Source organism: Bos taurus, chromosome 20, assembly GCF_002263795.3.
Source record: "Bos taurus isolate L1 Dominette 01449 registration number 42190680 breed Hereford chromosome 20, ARS-UCD2.0, whole genome shotgun sequence".
Lineage (NCBI taxonomy): Eukaryota > Metazoa > Chordata > Mammalia > Artiodactyla > Bovidae > Bos > Bos taurus.
Window position 1 is genome coordinate 34,409,268 of NC_037347.1, and position 9,513 is coordinate 34,418,780.

At 38.5% G+C, this 9,513-nt stretch overlaps 1 pseudogene; it reads left to right on the top strand.

The window, feature by feature from the left end:
* Positions 1–1,447: 1,447 nt before the first annotated feature.
* On the top strand, positions 1,448–2,583 carry LOC782462 (sorting nexin-13-like; annotated as a pseudogene).
* Positions 2,584–9,513: the final 6,930 nt, after the last annotated feature.

The following is a 9,513-nucleotide window of genomic DNA, read 5'->3' on the forward strand; positions in this document are numbered from 1 at the left end:
AATCCCTGGAGAAGGGCACAGCAACCCACTCCAGTATTCTTGCCTGGAGAATCCCTTGGATAGAGGAGCCTGGAGGGCTGCAGTCCATGGGGTCACAAAGAATCAGACATAAATGAAGTGACTTAGTACACAGCACAGCACATTTTGTGTTTAAGAAAAATAAATTAAGCAAGTTTCTCTATTTAGGTTTGCAATCTGAGCTAAATATTCTCAAGGATAAGGAAACATTTCCCTACTGCATGATTTGATCTCCTATACTTTCTTATTTTCTGTCCTCTAGGCTGATGTTCAGCTATTGCAGGAACATCAACCAGAGATCAAGAGAACAGGGATTGGATTCTCTTCTACTGAGATGATTAATTTCCTGATGCAGTGTTCTATTAATAGATTTCAAAGAACTGTCCAATAGCACACACTTACTCTTTAGTATTATGCTTTGCTTTTCCTTTCCATTACACAAGTTGACAATAGGATTGAAGTGGTAAGTCCCTAAATGTCTTTCTCTTCCCTGTGGGCCAATCAGATCAGGTCAGTTTAAAGGGTTAGATTGTTCACTTGACCCATCACTATGTGCTGCAGGAAACAAAAAGCACCAGTTGAAAAAGTGTGGAGGATGTGCAGGCAGCTACTTCTAACACTATTAATAGAAAAACAACTCATTGTGGGTGGAGTAGCAGATTGCCTCCTGTGCTGGACAAGTATCTGGATATTCTCAGGTCCCATTTCCCTCTGGACTCTGCTCTGTATTTTTGCAGAACAGGAATCTGCAGATAGCATTTACCAGCCTCCTATGAAAACTCAATTCATATTAGGTTCTGTAAATAAGAGGCACTAGTGAGAAAAGGTAGGGGAATTGGATTACAGTATTGTGGTGGATATGTTGAGAGTTGTGTGATTCTTGACCACAGGAATCTGGTAGAGGTCATACCTTTGATAGATCCCCACTTTGATGGATATGACCCCTCTTCAGCAATCCAGGAGTGACTGTGACAAATGATTCTAGTAACAGCACAGCAGCAGGTGCAGGCTAAAGGGTTCAAGCCCAGTAGTTCTAGCAGCCTCACATCATGGTGTCATGCCTTCTTCCTTTTGCTTCCGTAGCTTCCTCGTGTGGAAGTTGTGAAAGTCACTGTGACAGCAGTAGGTTTTCCACATCTTCTCACTGTTGAGGTTGTGCCAGTACATAGTGATGTTATATAATGGGCATGTCTTGTCATGATCATTACAAACACCAGTGTCTGAAATGTAAGTATGAAGTTGTACTGAATCAGCAGAGGATACTTAGGAAAGGTCATCTAAAGATAAAGTTATGCTTCCTTTAGGAGATCCATTAAAAGATTCTCCATCAGCCTCATCCAATCCTCTGAAACTAGAGTCTTTTAACATATCCAGCTCAGCTAACATGTGCACATAAAATGCAGTCTGACTGAAGGAAGGATAAAATCTTTCATCTCAAGTACTCAGAAAGGCTCAACAAAAGATAACAGAAAAAGATGATCAAGTGAAAGGTACAGAAGAAGATCTCGTAGATACCTTCTTTGAAGCTGAAATGCAAAAGGACATTTGTCATGACCTACTGTGCTGTGCACTTCTCTCAAAGATGAAGAAGGATTCCTAAGGGCTTTGTGTGAGGTCTTCTTGTATTTATTGCTACCTCCTGGAGATTTCCAGAACAAGATCATGTGATCTTTGTCAGGAAAATCCTTGCATGGGAAATCCTTCTTCCATTAATAAATCAACTCAATGTCCTGATTATATTAATCAATATATCTTATGGATGATCTGTGATTCTGATTGAAAGTATGAGGACTTTATTAACATCATTAAATTGAGCGACAATATTGGAGAGCTAGAAGCTGTCAGAAGTAAAGCAGCAGAAGAATTACAGTATCTTCGATCTCTAGATACAGCTGGTAATGATATCAACACCATGAAAAATCAAATAAATAGCTTATTATTTGTAAAGAAGTATGTGGTTCAAAAATACAATGGTTGCAGTCAGACAAAGAAATGAATGTTGAAACTGGCAGCAGATTTTGGGAAACTTTGCATAGTTCCCCTGGACAGCATTCTTTTTTATTTTATGTTATTATTATTATTTTTTTACTTTACAATATTGTATTGGTTTTGCCATACATCAACATACATTCTTATAGGCAGTGTGAACTCCAATTTTTTAAAGATTACATGCAGCAAACTGGAGGTCAGGCACATCTCTTCTTCTGAATGACAGTGAAAGGATACCAGGTTATAGACCAGTAGCAGCTAGAAGTTTTATCAAGTCAACAGAGAGATGGAAAACATCAAACCAACCACACCAAAGATTTTAAGTGCAGCTTCTGTTGGAATTTATGAACAATATTTATTAGAAAGGCATCTCCAAGAGTTACTGTTGATGATTATTTGGTGGGAAAGTTAGTAAACACTTTGAATCATGAAGATCAAACCCATGAAATCTCTAATCACATTCAAAGGAAAGTTTATGAATTGATCCCACCTCCTTCTTTTTGTTCCTTACTCTTCCAAAACCTATGTAGCCAATTCCTTGTGTTAAATTCATGTTTTGAAACTATTACTGGGTAGGGAGAGGGTCAAAGAAGATCTTCCTTTGTGGACCTTGGCTCTTGGTACGGACACAAAGAAGAATCTGAGGTCTTACCTGTGGCACAAACAAGTTTATTGAAAAATAACAGAAAAAGCAGAAAAAACAGAAAAAGCACCTCAAGGGAGAATTGGACCCAGCCAAGGGAGGCACTGGCACAGGGATGATGAGGTAGGAGGTAAGGGGGTTTTAAACACAGGGCTTTTACATATTCATATAGGTGGGCGTGAACTGACAGTTTTTTTTTTTTTATTTTATTTTTAAACTTTACAATATTGTATTAGTTTTGCCAAATATCGAAATGAATCCGCCACAGGTATACCCGCGTTCCCCATCCTAAACCCTCCTCCCTCCTCCCTCCCCTACCCTCCCTCTGGGTCGTCCCAGTGCACCAGCCCCAAGCATCCAGTACCGTGCATCGAACCTGGACTGGCGACTCGTTTCATACATGATATTATACATGTTTCAATGCTATTCTCCCAAATCTCCCCACCCTCTCCCTCTCCCACAGAGTCCATAAGACTGATCTATACATCGGTGTCTCTTTTGCAGTCTCGTACACAGGGTTATTGTTACCATCTTTCTAAATTCCATATATATGTGTTAGTATACTGTATTGGTGTTTTTCTTTCTGGCTTACTTCACTCTGTATAATAGGTTCCAGTTTCACCCATCTCATTAGAACTGACCCAAATGTATTCTTTTTAATGGCTGAGTAATACTCCATTGTGTATATGTACCACTGCTTTCTTATCCATTCATCTGCTGATGGGCATCTAGGTTGCTTCCATGTCCTGGCTATTATAAACAGTGCTGCAATGAACATTGGGGTACACGTGTCTCTTTCCCTTCTGGCTTCCTCAGTGTGTATGCCCAGCAGTGGGATTGCTGGATCATAAGGCAGTTCTATTTCCAGTTTTTTAAGGAATCTCCACACTGTTCTCCATAGTGGCTGTACTAGTTTGCATTCCCACCAACAGTGTAAGAGAGTTCCCTTTTCTCCACACCCTCTCCAGCATTTATTGCTTGTAGACTTTTGGATCGCAGCCATTCTGACTGGCATGAAATGGTACCTCATGGTGGTTTTGATTTGGATTTCTCTGATAATGAGTGATGTTGAGCATCTTTTCATGTGTTTGTTAGCCATCTGTATGTCTTCTTTGGAGAAATGTCTATTTAGTTCTTTGGCCCATTTTTTGATTGGGTCATTTATTTTTCTGGAGTTGAGCTGTAGGAGTTGCTTGTATATTTTTGAGATTAGTTGTTTGTCCGTTGCTTCATTTGCTATTATTTTCTCCCATTCTGAAGGCTGCCTTTTCACCTTGCTAATAGTTTCCTTTGTTGTGCAGAAGCTTTTAAGTTTAATTAGGTCCCATTTGTTTATTTTTGCTTTTATTTCCAATATTCTGGGAGGTGGGTCATAGAGGATCCTGCTGTGATGTATGTCGGAGAGTGTTTTGCCTATGTTCTCCTCTAGGAGTTTTATAGTTTCTGGTCTTACATTTAGATCCTTAATCCATTTTGAGTTTATTTTTGTGTAAGGTGTTAGAAAGTGTTCTAGTTTCATTCTTTTACAAGTGGTTGACCAGTTTTCCCAGCACCACTTGTTAAAGAGATTGTCTTTAATCCATTGTATATTTTTGCCTCCTTTGTCAAAGATAAGGTGTCCATAGGTGCGTGGATTTATCTCTGGGCTTTCTATTTTGTTCCATTGATCAATATTTCTGTCTTTGTGCCAGTTCCATACTGTCTTGATAACTGTGGCTTTGTAATAGAGCCTGAAGTCAGGTAGGTTGATTCCTCCAGTTCCATTCTTCTTTTTCAAGATAGCTTTGGCTATTCAAGGTTTTTTGTATTTCCATACAAATTGTGAAATTATTTGTTCTAGCTCTGTGAAGAATACCTTTGGTAGCTTGATAGGGATTGCGTTCAATCTATAAATTGCTTTGGGTAGTATACTCATTTTCACTATATTGATTCTTCCAATCCATGAACATGGTATATTTCTCCACCTATTAGTGTCCTCTTTGATTTCTTTCACCAGTGTTTTATAGTTTTCTATATATAGGTCTTTAGTTTCTTTAGGTAGATATATTCCTAAGTATTTTATTCTTTCTGTTGCAATGGTGAATGGAATTGTTTCCTTAATTTCTCTTTCAGTTTTCTCATTATTAGTGTATAGGAATGCAAGGGATTTTTGTGTGTTGATTTTATATCCTGCAACTTTACTATAATCATTGATTAGTTCTAGTAATTTTCTGGTGGAGTCTTTAGGGTTTTCTATGTAAAGGATCATGTCATCTGCAAACAGTGAGAGTTTTACTTCTTCTTTTCCAATTTGGATTCCTTTTATTCCTTTTTCTGCTCTGATTGCTGTGGCCAAAACCTCCAAAACTATGTTGAATAGTAATGGTGAAAGTGGGCACCCTTGTCTTGTTCCTGACTTTAGAGGAAATGCTTTCAATTTTTCCCCATTGAGGATAATGTTTGCTGTGGGTTTGTCATATATAGCTTTTATTATGTTGAGGTATGTTCCTTCTATTCCTGCTTTCTGGAGAGTTCTTATCATAAATGGGTGTTGAATTTTGTCAGGCTTTCTCTGCATCTATTGAGATAATCATATGGTTTTTGTTTTTCAATTTGTTAATGTGGTGTATAACATTGATTGATTTGCGGATATTGAAGAATCCTTGCATCCCTGGGATAAAGCCCACTTGGTCATGGTGTATGATCTTTTTAATGTGTTGTTGGATTCTGATTGCTAGAATTTTGTTAAGGATTTTTGCATCTATGTTCATCAGTGATATTGGCCTGTAGTTTTCTTTTTTTGTGGGTTCTTTGTCAGGTTTTGGTATTAGGGTGATGGTGGCCTCATAGAATGAGTTTGGAAGTTTACCTTCCTCTGCAATTTTCTGGAAGAGTTTGAGCAGGATAGGTGTTAGCTCTTCTCTAAATTTTTGGTAGAATTCAGCTGTGAAGCCGTCTGGACCTGGGCTTTTGTTTGCTGGAAGATTTTTGATTACAGTTTCAATTTCCATGCTTGTGATGGGTCTGTTAAGATTTTCTATTTCCTCCTGGTCCAGTTTTGGAAAGTTGTACTTTTCTAAGAATTTGTCCATTTCTTCCACGTTGTCCATTTTATTGGCATATAATTGTTGATAGTAGTCTCTTATGATCCTTTGTATTTCTGTGTTGTCTGTTGTGATCTCTCCATTTTCATTTCTAATTTTATTGATTTGATTTTTCTCCCTTTGTTTCTTGATGAGTATGGCTAATGGTTTGTCAATTTTATTTATCCTTTCAAAGAACCAGCTTTTGGCTTTGTTGATTTTTGCTATGGTCTCTTTTGTTTCTTTTGTATTTATTTCTGCCCTAATTTTTAAGATTTCTTTCCTTCTGCTAACCCTGGGGTTCTTCATTTCTTCCTTTTCTAGTTGCTTTAGGTGTAGGGTTAGGTTATTTATTTGACTTTTTTCTTGTTTCTTTAGGTATGCCTGTATTGCTATGAACTTTCCCCTTAGGACTGCTTTTAAAGTGTCCCACAGGTTTTGAGTTGTTGTGTTTTCATTTTCATTAGTTTCTATGCAAATTTTGATTTCTTTTTTGATTTCTTCTGTGATTTGTTGGTTATTCAGCAGGGTGTTGTTCAGCCTCCATATGTTGGAATTTTTAATAGTTTTTCTCCTGTAATTGAGATCTAATCTTACTGCATTGTGGTCAGAAAAGATGCTTGGAATGATTTCTATTTTTTTGAATTTACCAAGGCTAGATTTATGGCCCAGGATGTGATCTATCCTGGAGAAGGTTCCATGTGCACTTGAGAAAAAGGTGAAATTCATTGTTTTGGGATGAAATGTCCTATAGATATCAATTAGGTCTAACTGGTCTATTGTATCATTTAATATTTCTGTTTCCTTGTTAATTTTCTGTTTAGTTGATCTATCCATAGGTGTGAGTGGGGTATTAAAGTCTCCCACTATTATTGTGTTATTGTTAATTTCTCCTTTCATACTTGTTAGCATTTGTCTTACATATTGCGGTGCTCCCGTGTTGGGTGCATATATATTTATAATTGTTATATCTTCTTCTTGGATTGATCCTTTGATCAATAGGTAGTGACCATCTTTGTCTCTTTTCACAGACTTTGTTTTAAAGTCTATTTTATCTGATATAAGTATTGCTACTCCTGCTTTCTTTTGGTCACTATTTGCATGGAAAATCTTTTTCCAGCCCTTCACTTTCAGTCTGTATGTGTCCCCTGTTTTGAGGTCGGTCTCTTGTAGACAACATATGTAGGGGTCTTGTTTTTGTATCCATTCAGCCAGTCTTTGTCTTTTGGTTGGGGCATTCAACCCATTTACATTTAAGGTAATTACTGATAAGTATGATCCTGTTGCCATTTACTTTATTGTTTTGGGTTCGAGTTTATACACTGTTTTTGTGTTTCCTGTCTAGAGAATATCCTTTAGTATTTGTTGGAGAGCTGGTTTGGTGGTGCTGAATTCTCTCAACTTTTGCTTGTCTGAGAAGCTTTTGATTTCTCCTTCATATTTGAATGAGATCCTTGCTGGGTACAATAATCTGGGCTGTAGGTTATTTTCTTTCATCACTTTAAGTATGTCTTGCCATTCCCTCCTGGCTTGAAGAGTTTCTATTGAAAGATCAGCTGTTATCCTAATGGGAATTCCCTTGTGTGTTATTTGTTGTTTTTCCCTTGCTGCTTTTAATATTTGTTCTTTGTGTTTGATCTTTGTTAATTTGATTAATATGTGTCTTGGGGTGTTTCACCTTGGGTTTATCCTGTTTGGGACTCTCTGGGTTTCTTGGACTTGGGTGATTATTTCCTTCCCCATTTTAGGGAAGTTTTCAACTATTATCTCCTCAAGTATTTTCTCATGGTCTTTCTTTTTGTCTTCTTCTTCTGGGACCCCTATGATTCGAATGTTGTAGCGTTTAATATGTCCTGGAGGTCTTTGAGATTGTCCTCATTTCTTTTAATTCGTTTTTCTTTTATCCTCTCTGATTTATTTATTTCTACCATTCTATCTTCTAATTCACTAATCCTATCTTCTGCCTCTGTTATTCTACTATTTGTTGCCTCCAGAGTGTTTTTAATTTCATTTATTGCATTATTCATTTTATATTGACTCTCTTTTATTTCTTCTAGGTCCTTGTTAAACCTTTCTTGCATCTTCTTGATCTTAGTCTCCAAGCTATTTATCTGTGATTCCATTTTGATTTCAAGATTTTGGATCAATTTCACTATCATTATTCGGAATTCTTTATCAGGTAGATTCCCTATCTCTTCCTCTTTAGTTTGGTTTGGTGGGCTTTTATCCTGTTCCTTTATCTGCTGGGTATTCCTCTGTCTCTTCATCTTGTTTAAATTGCTGAGTTTGGGGTGTCCTTTCTGTATTCTGGCAGTTTGTGGAGTTCTCTTTATTGTGGCGTTTCCTCACTCTGTGTGGGTTTGTACAGGTGGCTTGTCAAGGTTTCTTGGTTAGGGAAGCTTGTGTCGGTGTTCTGGTGAGTGGAGCTGTATTTCTTCTCTCTCCTTTCGAAGACTTGGGTTGCTTTTCTGGGTGCCTGATGTCCTCTGCCGGCTTTCAGAAGTTGTTTTGTGGAATTTACTCGGCGTTTAAATGTTCTTTTGATGAATTTGTGGGGGAGAAAGTGTTCTCCCTGTCCTACTCCTCCGCCATCTTAGCTCCTCCCTCTGAACTGACAGTTTTGATTGACAGTTGCAAGTTATGTAACAACAGGCTCCACTGTGCTTGTCTTTCCCATAATGTAGTCTGTTATAATCAGATGTATGTATGTATAGAATATTTATGAACCCTTAATGGGCTCCTGGCTGCCTAAGGTCACTTGAGGACACAGCTGTGCTTCAAGGGCACGAGTGCCCGGCTGGAGAAGCCCTGTGGTTAGTTGTATCCACTGTATGCCTAGGGCACATGGGCAGTAGTTGGATAAGTCTCTGTGATTATTTTGTAGCATATCTGTGAGCTCTCCTGGGCCTTACAGGAGATTGAGAGTGTGTCTGGGGTGAGGTTTAGAGATCGGCTTGCATCCTTTTCCCACTAGGTCACTCCTCAGTTGCTCACGTCTAACTTCTTAACAGAAGTACCTGGTCTGTTTTCATTTCCCTTAACCAGGCTCAGATGATGTCACTGACATTTTCTGTTCCAGTTGGGCTAAGGCTCTTGCAGCACCATTTTGCCTCGGTCTGAGAAGTGAAGGCATCTGCCTGCAAGTGAGAATAGGTATTTGGGTGTAAAAAAACAAAACAAAACAAACTAGAAACTGGAGAGTGCTTTGTGGATGTGTCCTTCTTAGTATCTCTTTACTCTATATATAGTGAATTACTAGGAACTAAGAAGCCATATACACTATGACTATATCCCCCAAAACAAATGGCAGCAAAATATTTGATGTAAGATTGGTGTTATTTTTACAGTATGAGGTTGAATTTTTTTAAAAAAATTCAAATAAATATCTTTTCAGTTCAGTTCAGTTCAGTTCAGTCATTCAGTCATGTCCGACTCTTTGCGACCCCATGAATCGCAGCACGCCAGGCCTCCCTGTCCATCACCAATTCACGTCCATCGAGTCAGTGATGCCATCCAGCCATCTCATCCTCTGTCATCCCCTTCTCCTCCTGCCCCCAATCCTCCCAGCATCAGAGTCTTTTTCCAATGAGTCAGCTCTTCACATGAGGTGGCCAAAGTACTGGAGTTTCAGCTTTAGCATCATTCCTTCCAAAGAAATCCCAGGGCTCATCTCCTTCAGAATGGACTGGTTGGATCTCCTTGCAGTCCAAGGGACTCTCAAGAGTCTTCTCCAACACCAGAGTTCAAAAGCATCAGTTCTTCGGTGCTCAGCCTTCTTCACAGTCCAACTCTCATATCCAT